General features: G+C 43.7%; 1 protein-coding gene across 1 annotated transcript in view; it reads left to right on the forward strand.

Moving 5' to 3' along the window:
* Nucleotides 1-17,061, forward strand: part of LOC143781788 (protein NYNRIN-like) — a 1,337,202-nt gene that overhangs the window by 245,172 nt on the left and 1,074,969 nt on the right. The gene's annotated exons all lie outside the window — the stretch shown is intronic.

Below are 17,061 nucleotides of genomic sequence, written 5' to 3' on the forward strand. Positions count from 1 at the left end.
TGTTAAGCATCTTACAGAGTGATGCAGCACTTAAAATAATTAACTGGGTCACAAAAACGTCTTGAGAAAAAAAGATGCACATTAACAGATAAACATTTGAGAAGAGTCAAATATGAAGTGACCAGGAAGCCATTATCCTCCAGTGCTGTCATATTCCAGAGCTGTAACCTCCCTAGAGGCCCAGAAGTACAAGGTGTTCAGTGCTCAGAGACATAGCCGAGGAAGTGAAGGCTGAAACCAACCACCACTGAACAAGATACAAAAGTTGAAACACCAAGATTGGGCCAAGAAATATCTGAAGACAGATTGTTCAAAGGTTTTATGGACTGAAGAGATGAGAGTGAACGCTTGATAGACCAAATAGATAGGCCTGTGGCTGGATCAGTAACGGGAACAGACCTCTACTTCAACTCAGATGCCTGCAAGGTGGAGCAGGGGTACTATAATTAAAGATGAGCTATTTGATCTCAACATGTGCATGCACAGACTTTGGCACCATTTTGTTGAAGACCTGAAGACCAGATGTGAAATCACACACTGTGCACGTGATGCTCACACAATGATGGCCATGGCGGGAAATTTCAAAATGGAGGCAAGTCACTGGATAATCAGTGACCTGTAGAAACACAGAGGCAGGCGGAGGAACTGAAGAAGAAGAAGACACAACACCACCCAAGCCTGCCTCAATGCACAGAACATGTCATTAAAAGAAAACTTAAAGCCATGATTAAAAAGAACCACTGATTGTATGCCTTCAACAAAGGTATAAATGTAATCATTATAATAGCGCCATTATGACCATACCCTCGCTTTACAGTGCTAAATCCTTCTGACAGGTTCTCTTTAAATATTCAGGTTTCAGCTTTATTAACCTTTAGGATTGACAGACAGTGTTGCAGTTGTTTAATAAGGAAATTAATTATCAAAAATATAAATTGCCTAATAATTGTTCACACAGTGTATAGTCCCGGATTGTTCCTAACAGCAGGTTCTCACAGAATGTTCTGTAGGTTTGTCTGCCTCCAGTGAAAATGAATCTAGAGTAATGCAGCTGCGGTTTACATTGGGTGTACTAACTAAATTGCATAAGAGGGAGCAGCACGGAGGAGACATGATTGGTCAGAACACGTAGAATAGGTTTGACAAATCTGACATAGAGAATACCTGCAACCGTCAACAGCTAAAGTATCTTCAAATGGTCAATGTATATAGTTTTTGATATTTAACCATGTAAAACATGACTTGTTTTTATTATTTTTTTCATCTATACGTTCTATCTTTTTTTTTCAAGACTTACATGTCGAACAAGAATCTTGTGTGTTCACTTAAATAATGATTTTATCCAGACACTGACGTAATACATTCTTCCTATTCTCTATTAACCAAAGTCCAATCCTTTCTGCTCTTGTTTTTTCAAGCTTCAACGTAACAATCCACATTGTGCACCTTAAATAGGTAAAAGCAAATCTTTTATGAGCTTCCCAGAAGATATTTGCTTTGTGAAATTCAGGAGAGAAAAAAAAAATGGTGAATATGTTGCAACACTGTCTACAAGTGAAAGGCATCAGACATGAAAGAAATGGAGAAAAGAATTGAATGTTGTTTTATGTAGTGATGAAAAAGGATTGGATTCTAGTCTCTTTTTAAATGGAAGAGCAGGTGATCATCATTTGCTCTATCAGGAAAAAAAAAACATTTTCCACAACATGACCGGAACAATGCAACTGTGATTGCAAGGATTGGCCTTGACTAAAAGCTACTTGTTATTTATCAAAAGATATTTCCACTTCTATTCACCATTCAATGTCACTGTATTTCCATATCTTGTTTTTAATCTATGAAAGGGTTTTGCATTGAGACCAATTAAAGGAACCTTTGTCTAATTTTTAGGTTATTTTTTATTGAAATATTTTTGAATGCATAACCAAAATGTACTATATGAATGAACTCCATATAAGTGGATGAAGCTTGGGTTACATTAACAATTTTACTACCAACCTAGAAATCTAAAATTGTTATACCTCTAGGACACACCACTTTGATAAAATAACCAGAAGCTACATTGCATAGGTGGTGGTGTTCAATTATGCCAGGTGGGTTGACAAGAGGAATGTTAGGAACAAAGAGCAGAAACCAAATGGTCCTTATCATGTAGGTCTAAAGTGATAGGGAGTAGAGCCTCCAGGGCTCCTGTGATTTGGATGACAAAAATGCAATTGGTGTTACTGGTCCTTTGAAAGTATACACAGGACCAACAGTTGTGTGACATCATGTAGGAAATCCGTGATGGCCAGGAAGAGAAGAGAAGCAGTGGCTAGGATGAAACCAGTGGTTGACAGGAGAAAAATGCTGAACGGTTGAGAATGGGTTAGCATAAAAAGAAGCGTAACAGTGTTGTTGGTTCTATACTAGTTCAGTTTAAAGGGTTAAAAAAAGAGTCTGTTTTCTGTTTCAGAAATCCAACCACTCCTGTTCATTGGCTGTGCATGGCATTCTATCCAATTTCTTTTGACTTGAATGGAGCAGAGCTGTGACATCGGGCACAACCCAAGGACAATATTGGCGCTGTTTCTTGCACAAACTATATCCAAGCAACTAAATAGTTTGATTAAGGCAATTTAATTAGTTGTTTTTATCATCTTGAGATGGTCCACCTCTTCCCAGGCGATAGAGCCTTTTGATACCTCGCTTTTCCAATATGTACAACAAGGGCATGGTTACACATCTATTCTAATTCAATGTTGAGTGGATAAGGTGTGCTTTTGATAAGAGGATAATGTGTAAAGTTGCTTAAACTAGAAAAACAATGACAAAATGGGCTGATACCGTACTTGGCATTTCCCTGCCACTTGATATTTTATGTGACCCAATGTTACCCTTTGCAGCCATTCTTCACTAATCCTATAATGCAGCTGAAGATAGAGGCGGTTATTTTACAATAAATTAATGGATTGCCTATGATATGTTTCAATGTTTAACAAGCAGACATGATACATGAAAAGGTTGAGGAAAGTATTCTTTGATTTATTGGGCTCAAGATCACAGATGAGAAACACCTGGACCCTCAGTATAATGACGGATACAAACTGAATGTACATCACAGAAAGTATTCATAATTACATTTACCCAACTCTATCATCCATGTCTTTCAATAAATAGCTATGCTGAGCCTTAAACAACTAGGATAACTTGAAGATGTATTCCATCTCCTCAAGAGGTTAAAACATTACTTTCATGACATTTCAGAGTGGCAATTATCAAACTTTGCTAGGGCTGGAGCTAGATGCATGACACGCAAAAAATAGTGTCATCTTAACGCTCCTACCTGACACATTACTTGTGCTGATTGCTTCTCAACATTCTATGTGTTGCGGTAGATCAGCTCACTCAGTGGTACACAGACGTAGAAACGGGAACACTGTCACTTTACATCCTTCACTGGTTTATTAGGTACATGCGGCATCAACCATGGTGAAGTTAAATAAACATGGTTCAGTTTAGCCCTAACACAAGCACTTTCCTGGAGTTACTCTCTCCAAACATGCTGAACACTGAATACCTCTGGAAGCCAACTATTTAAGACCCAGACCACACCTTGGGGTGGAGATAAGGTGGACAACCTCCCACCCAATCTATGATTGTCCACAAAAACCCAGCCCTTAAGCAAGATGGCTGATTAACCCCTCTCAACACTTCGTGTGCTAGAGCAAAACTTATGGGTTTCAAATAACTGAAGCCAATAGCCTCAGCGAAACATATAGTGGGGAAAAAAAGTATTTTGCAGCCACCAAATGTGCAAGTGATGAGAGAGGCCTGTAATTGACATCATAGGTAGACCACAACTATGAGAGTCAAAATGAGAAAACGAATCCAGAAAATCACCTTGTCTGATTTGGCAAGATTTATTTTGCAAAATAAGACAGAAAATAAGCATTTGGTCACCTAAAAACATGCAAGATTTCTGGCTCACACAGACCTGTAACTTCTTTATTAATTTATTGAAAATATTTTATTAGTCCAAAAATAATAAAATGCATAAAAAATAAGACAATGTAAAAAAGGCAAAGAAATGAGGCAGCAGTAAAAGGGTGCAAGTGCAAAAAAAGTTTTATTGCATGAGCATGTGATTAATCCAGTCAATCATACAAAAGATACAACAATTTGAATAAAAGTGAATAATCATAAACGGAATATATAATAATGTATTTCATAAATACTGCAGCACATTTAAAATGAAGGAAAGGTGCAATCAGACGCTGCGGTCTTCTGGCTCCACATTGTTGTGGCAACCCCGTGACATACATACTGTGTACTGTTAGGGTGCGTGCACGCATTCACTGTGTGATGTATGAATCTCCCCAGGAGGCGCACTGAGCGCTACGAGGATTCAACGGTTTCAGACCGGGGACCTGAGAGTATGTATGAGTTACGCCGGGGTCACTCTTGCCTGTGGAATGTGAGAAAGTGCTAAACTGAACCATGTTTATTTAGCTTCACCATGGTTTATGCCACATGTACCTAATAAACCAGTGAAGGATGTAAAGTGACAGTGTTACCAGCACTCAGGACCGGAGCGTTCGGCTGCATGTAGTTCGGCTGCATGTATCTCTATGCAGCTGCACACTCCGGTCCCGAGAGACGGCAGCAGTGCCGGGTATTGATGAGAGAGACTCACGCGAGTTTCATGTATTCCACACGCAAGTGTGACCCCGGCCTTATACATACTCCCGTCCAGTGGGTGTGGACACTTGTATTGAGCAACGCCGCGCCCCTTCTAGTGATGTGCCGGTCCAGTGGACATGGCCAACTGGAAGGCACGGCCTCACTCCATACAAGTGTATGGAGAGCAATGCCGAACCACTGCACAGTGCGAGCACCGGGGGGATTCATAAGTCTGCTGTCACACAGAGTGGCTGCAGACTTACCTGTTTTGAGTGGACAACCCCTTTAATGTGACAATTTCTACCTGTACTTCATGTACTGTACCGTCATCTACATGTCCACCATTTTCTATATTGCTCTCTAACTGTACTACATGTACTGTACTGTCTTTTACATGTCCACCATTTGCTGTATTGCTCTCTAACTGTACTATATGTACTGTACTGTCTTTTACATGTCCACCATTTGCTGTATCACTCTCTAACTGTACTACATGTACTGTACTGTCTTTTACATGTTCACCATTTGCTGTATTGCTCTCTAACTGTACTATATGTACTGTACTGTCTTTTACATGTTCACCATTTGCTGCATTGCTCTCTAACTGTACTATATGTACTGTACTGTCTTTTACATGTCTAGCATTTGCTATATTGCTCTGTAACTGTACTATATGTACTGTACTGTCCTCTACATGTCCACCATTTGCTGTATTGCTCTGTAACTGTACTATATGTACTGTACTGTCCTCTACATGTCCACCATTTGCTGTATTGCTCTCTAACTGTACTATATGTACGGTGCTGTTTTCTACCTGCCTTTTATTGCATGCTCTTTACTGAACTGACACAGCAAATAAGGGCAGCAGCATTTACCTTACCAGGTGTCAGAACTAATGTACTATCAAGATGCAGCAAACCCATATGGTAAGGATGATGGCAACATACGTTTTGCACTTTATTTTTCCGAGTGCAGCTGGGCCCATCATTGTTGGCCTTGTAAGCTAGGCTGTCTGTCCTCATGGGGTGCACTTAGTGCTGGGCAGCCCTTCTAATGTAATAGTATGGGCGTCACTAATAAGCTGTAAGCCAGACACTGTGCATTACCTGTGTGTGTGACCAGCCCCCTAAACAAGCCACTTTTGTGCAATTATTACTAAGCAATCATCCCCTCTATGACATGGCAGGCTGTGAGTGGTGGTCTGATCAGTATTTTTCACCTGTGTTTCCTCCATCTTTACCCTAAGGTTTTGCTGCATTAGTTCTGAGACCTGGACAGGTAAAAAAACTGCTGCCATTTTTTGCTGTGTTAATTCTTGAATTTTTGGAGGATTTTTTATTCCTCTTTTTGTGGCTTTAGCTTTTATTTTTTATGCTCTTTACTGGTACTTCATGTACTGTATTGCTCTGTATCGGTGCTATATGTACGTCACTACATGTATTGTGCAGTTCTCCATATGTAGTGCACATGCTGCTGTTTACCTGTACTGCATGTGCTGCACTGTATGCGGTCTGTACTATGTGTGCTGCACTGCTCTCTACCTACACTACATGTATCGTACAGTTCTCCATATATACAGCACATGCTGCTTGTCATGAATCACAGGGGGGATATTTTTATCATCCCCACCGCTGGCACCAATACGTCATGAACCGGGGTAGTTTGGCTGCCCCGGTTCTTTTCTAAAAGGGATTTATTTATATCCCACATCCCAGTTCCGGTTTGGAACTCGCAGTTCTCTGTCACCTCCCTTACCCTCAGGTCAGTCAGGGAACTGCACATAGGATAATTAGTCACCAGAAAGGCTGCCTGGTATGTACTGGCTATTGGGCACACACTGCAGTGAGGGTGATATAATTATTCCCAGCAGCAGCTGAGCAACACACTTATAAACTCCGTTCCATCGCTGCCAGCTTTATCCAACAAGCACAGTATGGTATGCTGCCACCAGCCTCTATTCCTAAATCAATAATGGGTCAGGAGCCAAACCATTTAGTAGCGTAATTTACTTCAGAGGACGTGACAGTACGTTATAGAGCAAGGATAAACAAAGCTAGTAATTATATATTTTACTACAAAAGGTAAGCAGTGTTTACAAAAGTATCAAAAGATATTATAAAGATGAGACAATTATATATATATGGCACGATTACAAATAAACAGGGATTAAAGTTGAAAAAAACACTTACAGTTCTTTCATATCATTTTTTAGCAGACCATGCGGTGTGGGGAAGGGGTGATACATCAAGATGCATTACAGATGTGTCTCAGCTAGCTTCCTGGGCGAAAGCTGACTCATAACTCAGCAGGTTTAAGATATACCCTCTGGTCGCGACATCACTGAGTGGGCTAAGTTATGAAATGCACTCCTCTTTTCTCAGAGGGACTGAAGCGTACTGAAAGCTCCTAGCCATCATAGCTCAGGGATGGCACCCGGTATAGTGACCAGAGGACTACCATTCTTCCGGGCATGAGCTAGGCATTAATTTGAGCCCAAACATGAAGTGAATATGAGCCCCTGTTAAGCAGTAATCTGTTTCTCCGCATCTGCTAGGCGCTGCGCTTAGAAAATGCACTGATGTGTAGCCCTATTGTTGCACATTCCAAAAATATAACTTTCATATCTCTGTCACTAAATGGGGTCACGTTATGCCTTACTATTAAGTTTTTACATGAACAAAAGAGCACATGGTACTACAGCTGCCTTTAGCCAGCTTAAAGCCATAAATTACTCAGTGGGGGGCTGCTGCACATTGGTATCATGTTGCAAAGAATGTGCAGTGAGAAGAATTTCCTATGCAGCTGAAGAGGGGGGGGTCAGAGAGCCCACAGCGTGTGTGTGTGCCATGGATCCTTCTAGAACTATACTCAGAATATGGCATATTTATATTATCGTGACACTGCTCTTTACCTGTACTGCATGTGCTGTACTGTTTGCGATCTGTACTGTGTGTGCCGCACTGCTCTCTACCTGCACTATATGTATTGTACTGTTCTATATCTATACTAAATGTGCTGTGCTGTTTTCTACCTCTACTATATGTACTGTACTGAGCTCTACCTGTATTACCTGCACTGCAATTCTCTCTGTCTGCCTTCTACCTGTACTAAATGTTCAGTATTACTCTTTACCTTTATTACATTTGTTGTACTGCTATGTAGTACAGAATCCTGGAGATGATTATTTACTTTTCATGCTTGCTCAGATTTTGCACAGAGGATGCTATTCCTAATGTATTTTTTTATACATTTTCTAAATCATGCAGGTGAACTTAGCACAATTACGGCCGTTTACTACATTCTATGGCCGCACGTTATGTCCAATGTTCTGCTTTATCAGTTTGCTGCAATGAGTGACCTACATGTGCAGTCACTCTCCGTTAGTCTATGGGTGACATGGAAGAAGCCAAGCACCAATATAATAAAGAGCGGTGACACAGCTGACACAACGACCTATACGGTGCCAGTGCCAATCTGCTCCCCAGTGCCATCCACAGTTTTCCCAATCATACAGTGTCAAACATGTTGTGTGCCCTCTCATTAGTGCTAAATACGCCATACTCCCTCAGGCCCTCTTCATATGTCTGTGTTTGCAGTATGTGTGGAATCCGCTTTTTTCACGGATGACACATGTACCCATTATAATCTATGGTGGTGTACAAATGTCCATGTTTGCACGGACCATGTGTCTATGCAAACCACACAGAGACATATCCATTTTTCACCAGCAGCACAAAGGACAATACAAGTATATGGGTCTGTGTAAAACATGTACAGCACACGGATGACATCCATGCCTCATCTGTGTGCTGTACGTGTTTAACATTGCAAAGTATAGGAGAAGATTTGGAATTGATTTTTCTTATGCCATCCTGGAGAAAAACGGGTGACACTTGGAGAGCACATGGATGACACACTGATGGCACACAGATGACACACTGATGGCAAACAGATGGCACACGGCTGGCACACTGATGGCACACAGATGACACATGGATGCCACACGGATGGTACACAGATGACACACTGATGGCACATTGATGGCACACAGATGGCTCATTGATGACACACTGATGATTCACTGATGGCACACAGATGGCTCGCTGATGACACACTGATGGCACACTGATGACACACTGATGGCACACAGATGACACATTGATGGCACACAGTGCTCCCTGAGTATATCAACCAAAGTGTTAATTCAGGATGGATACCAGAATGTGTCCAGCCCATAAATCTTAACCGCTCATTTACATATATGAAAAATGTGGATTTCTCTGGAATAACACATCGGATCACAGATATAATTTTATTGTACTTTTTATGACCCAGATGCCCGTATACAGGGTGGGCAATTTATATGCATAGTTATTAAGGTTGAAGGAAGACTTTAAGTCCATCTAGTTCAACCCATAGCCTAACCTAACATGCCCTAACATGTTGATCCAGAGGAAGGCAAAAAAAAACCATGTGGCAAAGAGTAAGCTCCACATTGGGGAAAAAAATTCCTTCCCGACTCCACATACGGCAATCAGACTAGTTCCCTGGATCAACGCCCTATCAAGGAATCTAGTGTATATACCCTGTAACATTATACTTTTCAAGAAAGGCATCCAGTCCCCTCTTAAATTTAAGTAATGAATCACTCATTACAACATCATACGGCAGAGAGTTCCATAGTCTCACTGCTCTTACAGTAAAGAACCCGCGTCTGTTATTATGCTTAAACCTTCTTTCCTCCAGACATAGAGGATGCCCCCTTGTCCCTGTCTCAGGTCTATGATTAAAAAGATAATCAGAAAGGTCTTTGTAATGTCCCCTCATATATTTATACATTAAAATAAGATCACCCCTTAGTCTTCGTTTTTCCAAACTAAACAGCCCCAAGTGTAATTGCAGCGCCCCAGAGTCCTGGTCGTTGCAGTACTGAAGCTCTGCCACTAAGGGGGGCTATGGTACGTCTGATGGCACTGAAGGAGTTCATCTGACCAGGTATCACATACACCAATACATTTCACAGTCGGGCCTCCAGGGGGAGCTAAGGGTGCTATTTATTAGGCCACTCCTCACCGTGTGGGTAAACTGGGGGTCAGGCAGGAAGTTAGTTGAGAAAGCTGACTGGGTTGGAACCAGGCAACACCTTGTGGCAGGGGGTGTTGTGGGGAAGATTCGGTAGGGTCCCTGTCAGGTTTGGGACCCTGACAGAGGCCTGGCAACAGGAAAGAACGTCACGGGACCGTGCCTGCTCAGCATAGCGGCGGTGCCCTAAGAAAGGATCAGAAGCGAGATATATTGTGCTGAGTGAGAAACGAGATCAAAGCAAGAAGGAGAATACCAGTAGGAGTCGTGCTGTAAGACCGAGGCAACATCCTACTGAGGCGCACAACCGGCGGCCGGAACGCCGAGGAAGTATTCATATATCTAGCTCCAAGCAATACTTCAAACCAACGGCAGGACAGTCAGTCACAGGCGGGCTGTCTCACCTAAATCACCTATGCAGACTTGGGGGGCAACCTGTGGAGAGGGGCGACTCTAGGGTCCCGGAAGAGCTCCGAGCCTACCCGTCATACGGGTGCATCCCAACCATAACACCGGGAGGGACGGAGGATTAGCAGGACATCATCTAATCGAGTTGTTGTGAGGGAACACGAGAAACAGACACAACAGTTGTGGGGACTATCCCGTAAGCACAGCAGGGGAGGACCACAACACATAGCGCTAGCAGGAAGGCACAGATTTCCACCTGCAAGGAGAACTCTGGAGGTGCCATCGGACCGGCCAGACTTGCGCAGCCTGGTGAACCGTATTCCGGACTGAGGACCCAGAGACCTTCAGTAAAGAGGTAAAGAGACTGCAACCTGGTGTCCTCGTTATTTACTGCACCGCACCACCACCACTATCCACATCTATCACTGTACGCCCCTCAGCAGGGTCACGGACTGGGTCTAGCCACCGTGACAACCCCAGAGCAGAGACTCAGAGGCCCGGTACCGGGTACCCCTCGGCCCTGCGGCTACATAATAACCTATCTTGGTATTGCAGACCCCCCAGTCCTCTAATAACCTTGGTTGCAAATAAATACAATGGGAATGGTTGGTGATATCAACTTCCTGTTTGTGGCACATTAGTATATGGGAGGGGTAAAACTTTTCAAAATGGGTGGTGAACATGGCGGCCATTTTGAAGTCAGCCATTTTGGATCCAACTTTATTTTTTTAAATGGGAAGAGGGTCATGTGACATCAAACTTTTTGAGAATTTCACAAGAAAAACAATGGAGTGCTTGGTTTTAACGTAACTTTATTCTTTCATGAGTTATTTACAAGTTTATGAACAGTTATAAAATGTGTTGAAACTGCTGCCCATTATGTTGGATTTCCAATGCAACCCTTTTCTCCCACTCTTGACACACTGATAGCAACACCACAGAAGAAATGCTAGCACAGGCTTCCAATATCCGTTGTTTCAGATGCTGCACATCTCGTAACTTCACAGCATAGGCTACTGCCTTCAGATGACCCCAAAGCTAAAAGTCTAAGGGGGTCAGATCGGGAGACCTTGGTGGCCATCCAAAGGATGGAGCACTATGGGGAGTGTATTATACTGTATGGAGGACTGAGTGTCTTTTAATATATGGAGGGCTATGAGGAGTGTATTATACTATATGGAGGACTGAGGAGTGTATTATACTATATGGAGGACTGATTAGTGTATTTTAATTTATGGAGGACTATGAGGAGAGTATTATACTATATGGAGGACTATGGGCAGTCTATAATACTATATGGAGGACTGAGGAGTGTATTATACTATATGGAGGACTGAGGAGTGTATTTTAATATATGGAGGGCTATAGGGAGTGCATTATACTATATGGAGAACTATGGGGAGTGTATTATACTACATAGAGGACTATGGGGAACATTATATTATATGGAGGGCTATAGGGTGTGCATTTTAGAATATGGAGGACTGTAGTGCACATTATAATATATGGAGGACTATGGGGTGTATTATACTAAACATGCAAAATGCTGCATATTCATCGAGTGATTGGATTGTTTATGCCGGAACAGAAATCATTGTTCTCCGCAGCACATCACAGGTGTAAGCTGTAGATGTGCTGCTGATAACATGACACTGTATGGGGACAGATTGATCTAATAGTGATTGTTCTGTTCCCATCATTCTCTCTCAGTTGGTGTAAAAAGGCCAGGAAACTAGCGGCGAACGACTTCAATATTTTCGATCACACTCGTTTAGTGGCCTGAACTCAGCGCATGTAAATACAACAGAAATGCTTTTGTGTGATATGCAATATGTTAGCATTTTGGGCCCCATTTTAGACTTTTGCCTAGGGCCTCTCTTTGCCTAAAATTGGCCCTGGCTCCTGCTCAGGGGCATTACTATCAGGAGGCAGACTGCAAAATCAGTATCATTACAGGGAGAGAACAGGAGACATATTATTATAAGCAATCACAAGGGTAAGAAGATATAGGGTCAATATTATTGTAAAGGGTGAAGGAGAATCATTATAAGGAGGCATGGGGGCATTATTTCTATATGCTACTCTACTTAGATATAAGGAAGCATACGGGGGCATTATTACTTTAAGTGTGTAAAGAGGGAACATTATTACTGTGTAGGGCATGGAGGAGGCACTGTTATTGTGGGGGACACAAAAAGAGGCTAGGATTACTGGAGCGGCCCCCAAACGCAGGACAGCGGGGTACTCGGTACCGGGTCTCTCTCTCTCGGTTCTGGGGTTGTCACGGTGGCCTGACCCGGTCTGTGGCCCTGCTAAGGGGCGCCCAATTAAAGATGTAGATGATGGTGTAGGTCGCAGTAAATAACGAGGACACAGGGTTGCAGTCTCTTTACCTCTTTACTGAAGGCTTCGGCATCCGCAATCCAGAGCACTGTTAACAGGGCTGGCTGAGACCGGCCGGTCTGAAGGCACATCCAGAGTTCCCTTTGCAGGTGGAAATCAGTAGCGTACCTACTAGTGCCTGGGTGTTGTAGTACTTCCCTGCTGAGCACCACGGGTATAGTCCTCACAACTGTTGTGTATGTTTCTGTTCTTTCTCTCTCCGTCCCCCAGATAATATGGATAGGACGCACCCGTATGACGGGGTAGGCCTGGAGTTATTTTATAGGGATCCTAGAGACGCCCCTCTCCCACAATTGCCTCCGTTGTCTTCATTAGGTGAAAAAGGTGAGACAGCCAACATAGAGTTAACTGCCCTGCCGTTGGTTCAAAGTAATGCGTAGAGTCTGTTACTTTCTCGGCGTTCCGGCCACCGGCTACGCACCTCAGTAGGATGTTGCTGATCTCGGGGCACGACTCCTACTGGTTCTATCGCCTTTGTGCTGTGATCTCGTTTCTCACTTCTCCACAATATCCTTCGCTTTGTTTCCTTTCTTAAGATGCCGCCGCAGTATCAGTGGTTCGTCTCTCAGGCGCGGTCAGGTCACTCGGTGTCTGGATTCGAATGTCAGCTTTGGTTGCAAGTTCAGTAGCAGCAACAATGCACACAGTGGTGATGGTAGCAGAATTTGTCAGGTCCGAGTTAGTCGCAGTCAGAACAGCAGGTGGCGCCACTGCAGGCTCGCATCGTTGGATGTTCCGAGCGCACCATCCCTGCACACTCCGATGGCGAGTGTAGGTCACCTGGTCTCCTTTACATAATAGTGGATTGTCACATCTCTTGCGGAACGGGGTCTTCACATTGTAACTTGTTTTACCAAGTTCTTCTTACCGCGTGCAGTCTTTGGGTTTTGTACTTTCGGTGGGTCACTTTGTTCTGTCTCTTTTCGGTTTTTCCAGTGTAGAATTAAGCATTGTTTATATTGTTCCCAGGTGAGCACAGCAATGCTGAGGCTCTCCTGCCTGGCCGCGTCTGGCCCAATCCTCGGGGTATCCCATTGGAAGATCACCCCCTCCGAGCTCAAATCTAGCGGTTCTCCCATAGTTGTCGGTAACTGAGGCACCAGCTTCTCCATAGTATCGGGGGTTACCACTACCAGCTCAGAGGAGAGGAATCGGTTATTGTCGGGACGGGGAGCGGTCATGGGAGCAGGATCGGTCGGGAGAGCAGGGGTGCTTTCCATACCTGCGTCTGATGTGGTTCCACCGATGCCGGTCTGTTCCACTGATGAGAACACTGGAGTCGGCAGCGGCTCGGACCGTGGTTCTTCTGATGCGACCCCCTGGGACAGCTCTGACTTCCATGGCTTCACATCTGCTGGCTCCAGGAAGTTCGGATCCTCCAGCTGCGGTGGGTTCGGATCTGCCTCTGGTCGATGGGGATAGCCCGGGATAACTTTGTCGTCGTTCCGGTACTCGCTGGTCACCCTCGCTGTTTCGCGGTCGGCAGCTGCACACACACATGGTTCCGCCATCTTCCCAAGGTGGGGCTCCTTCTTGTCTTGGTTCCCGCCGTTGCAAATCAGGGGGCGGTTCTCCTCTGCTTTGGGGCAGGTCATCATCTTGCAGCAATAGTCGGAGGGGGCGGTCGCCACTTTTGGTGTCGCTTTGATAGTCTCCTCCCATGGCACGCCCTTCTTCTTGGCGGCAATTTTTGGCTGCAAATAGCAATACACAGTCTTTGCAATAAATCACGATTCAAGCACAATTCAGTCACAGTTCCAAGGCACACATGACCTGATTATTCAGGCTTAAGTAGATCCTGTTCGTGACGCCAAGTTGGAGCGGCCCCCAAACGCAGGACAGCGGGGTACTCGGTACCGGGTCTCTCTCTCTCGGTTTTGGGGTTGTCACGGTGGCCTGACCCAGTCCGTGGCCCTGCTAAGGGGCGCCCAATTAAAGATGTAGATGACGGTGTAGGTCGCAGTAAATAACGAGGACACAGGGTTGCAGTCTCTTTACCTCTTTACTGAAGGCTTAGGCATCCGCAATGCAGAGCACTGTTAACAGGGCTGGCTGAGACCGGCCGGTCCGAAGGCACATCCAGAGTTCCCTTTGCAGGTGGAAATCAGTAGCCTACCTACTAGCGACTGGATGTTGTAGTACTTCCCTGCTGAGCACCACGGGATAGTCCTCACAACTGTCGTGTATGTTTCTGTTCTTTCTCTCTCCGTCCCCCAGATGATATGGATAGGACGCACCCGTATGATGGGGTAGGCCAGGAGTTATTTTATAGGGACCCTAGAGACGCCCCTCTCCCACAAATGCCTCCGTTGTCTTCATTAGGTGAAAAAGGTGAGACAGCCAACATAGAGTTAACTGCCCTGCCGTTGGTTTGAAGTAATGCGTAGAGTCTGTTACTTTCTCGGCGTTCCGGCCACCGGCTACGTGCCTCAGTAGGATGTTGCCGATCTCGGGGCACGACTCCTACTGGTTCTATTGCCTTTGTGCTGTGATCTTGTTTCTCACTTCTCCACAATATCCTTCGCTTCGTGTCCTTTCTTAAGATGCCGCCGCAATGAAGTGCAGGCGCGGCTCCGTAACAATCTGTCCTTTCGCTAGGCCTCTGTCAGGATCCCACCCCTGACAGGGACCCCCCTAAATCTTCCCAAGCAACGCTCTCCTCTCACTAGATGTTACCTGGGCAAAACCCAGTCTGCTTCTCCCTAACTTCCTATCCAACCCCCAGTTTTACCAGAGAGTAAGGAGTGGCCTAATACATAGAACCCTTTGCTCCCCCTGGTGGCCGGAGTGTGAAGTGTAATGTGTGACTGTGATACCTGGTCAGGTGAACTCCTTTAGTGCAATCAGATGTAGCATCGCTCCCCTTAGAGGCAGAGCGACGTTACTGCAACGACCAGGACTCTGGGGCGCTGCACTACCATACACGACACAGAGGGGCAATATTACTGTCTAGATTACTTGTTATTGCACTACATGGTATGTACAAGAATGGGGGAATCTATGGAGGGTAAAAGCTGTAAGTCAAAGAAGTCTCTGTGTTACATTCTGCAGGGATGAGCTATGGATTGAAGAAGTGATTATGCTGTTTTGGACCGAATGGAAAATTAAATGAAAAATGAATGACTGCGATTATTGAGAACGTCTTTGGTGAGACCCTGCACAGTACACACATATACAGTCTGCAATGCACTTGTGTAAAACTGATAGCACCATTATGTGGACACTGTATGATGGTGATATCAGTACTAGCACATTGGTTTTAGCTAATGATCCGTATGGCAGTATTATCACTACTGTATATGCTGGTAATATTTTGATCTGCTCTGGTGCTATTTGTTTGGTAGGCTAAGTTCTCGTGATGAGCAGTTGGTGAGTTTTTGATGTTGCAGATTTTCTGCTGCATTTTTCTACCTATTAGGTAAATTAGGCTACTTGCGTTTTTATTGAATTTTTGTATCTTTTTGACTCTGTGTTTTTTTGTTTATTTGCTATGTTATGTGTTGAATAAATCTGCTTTATTTTTGATACTTCCTGGTACTTGGCTTTAACAAAGCTTTATTGATAGAGTCATGTGTGGATTTTATGCATTTTGTGTTTTTTACCTGCATATTATCCTCATCTAATGCAATTCTATGGATAAAATCTGCAAATAAATCTCAGCGTTATCGCAAGAAAAATGTATCCTGTATTTTGTGGATTTCAAACACACATGCACCGCAGGTCATTTTATACAGGGTATAAAAAATCACAGTGGGCATGAGATTTCTATAAATCCCATCCACTTTGTTGGGACTGTAAGAAGATGCGTTTTTTATGCAGTGAAAATACTCGATGTGAGAACTTAACCATATACTGTAATATTATTATTATGAAATCTTATATTGGAAATATAATAATAATTTTATTTATATAGAGCCAACATATTCCCCAGCACTTTACAATTATAGAGGGGACTTGTACAGACAATAGACATTACAGCATAACAATAATCATGGTTCAAAACAGATAACAAGAGGAATGAGGGCCCTGCTTGCAAGCTTACAAACTATGAGGAAAAAGGGGAGACACGAGAGGTGGATGGTAACAATTGCTTTTGTTGTTCGGACCAGCCATAGTGTAAGGATCGAGTGTTCATGTAAAGCTGCATGAACCTGTTAACTGCCTAAGTATGTAGCAGTACAGACACAGAGGCTATTAGCTGCATAAAGTGTGTGCGATAATAGTAAATTATTGATTTCCTCCAGGTAGAATAAAATTAGTATTAGAGACCTCAATCTAGGGAAGGGGGAGGCGACAGCATGGGCTTGAAACACCAGGACTGGATTTTAGTCCCAGTCCATCCAAAAGTCACAATATCCAGAAAAAGTAAATGTTTACACAAGTGAAGAACATTTAGCATCCAAACTCTGTTTAACATATTTTATGGGGGAAAAGAAAGATGTAAAAGCCGGCCTCACTGATCAAACCCATGGTTCTTCCCTCTATGCCTGAGTTTGAAACTGATGC

The sequence above is a fragment of the Ranitomeya variabilis genome, chromosome 6 (genome assembly GCF_051348905.1).
Source record: "Ranitomeya variabilis isolate aRanVar5 chromosome 6, aRanVar5.hap1, whole genome shotgun sequence".
NCBI classification, from domain to species: Eukaryota; Metazoa; Chordata; class Amphibia; order Anura; family Dendrobatidae; genus Ranitomeya; species Ranitomeya variabilis.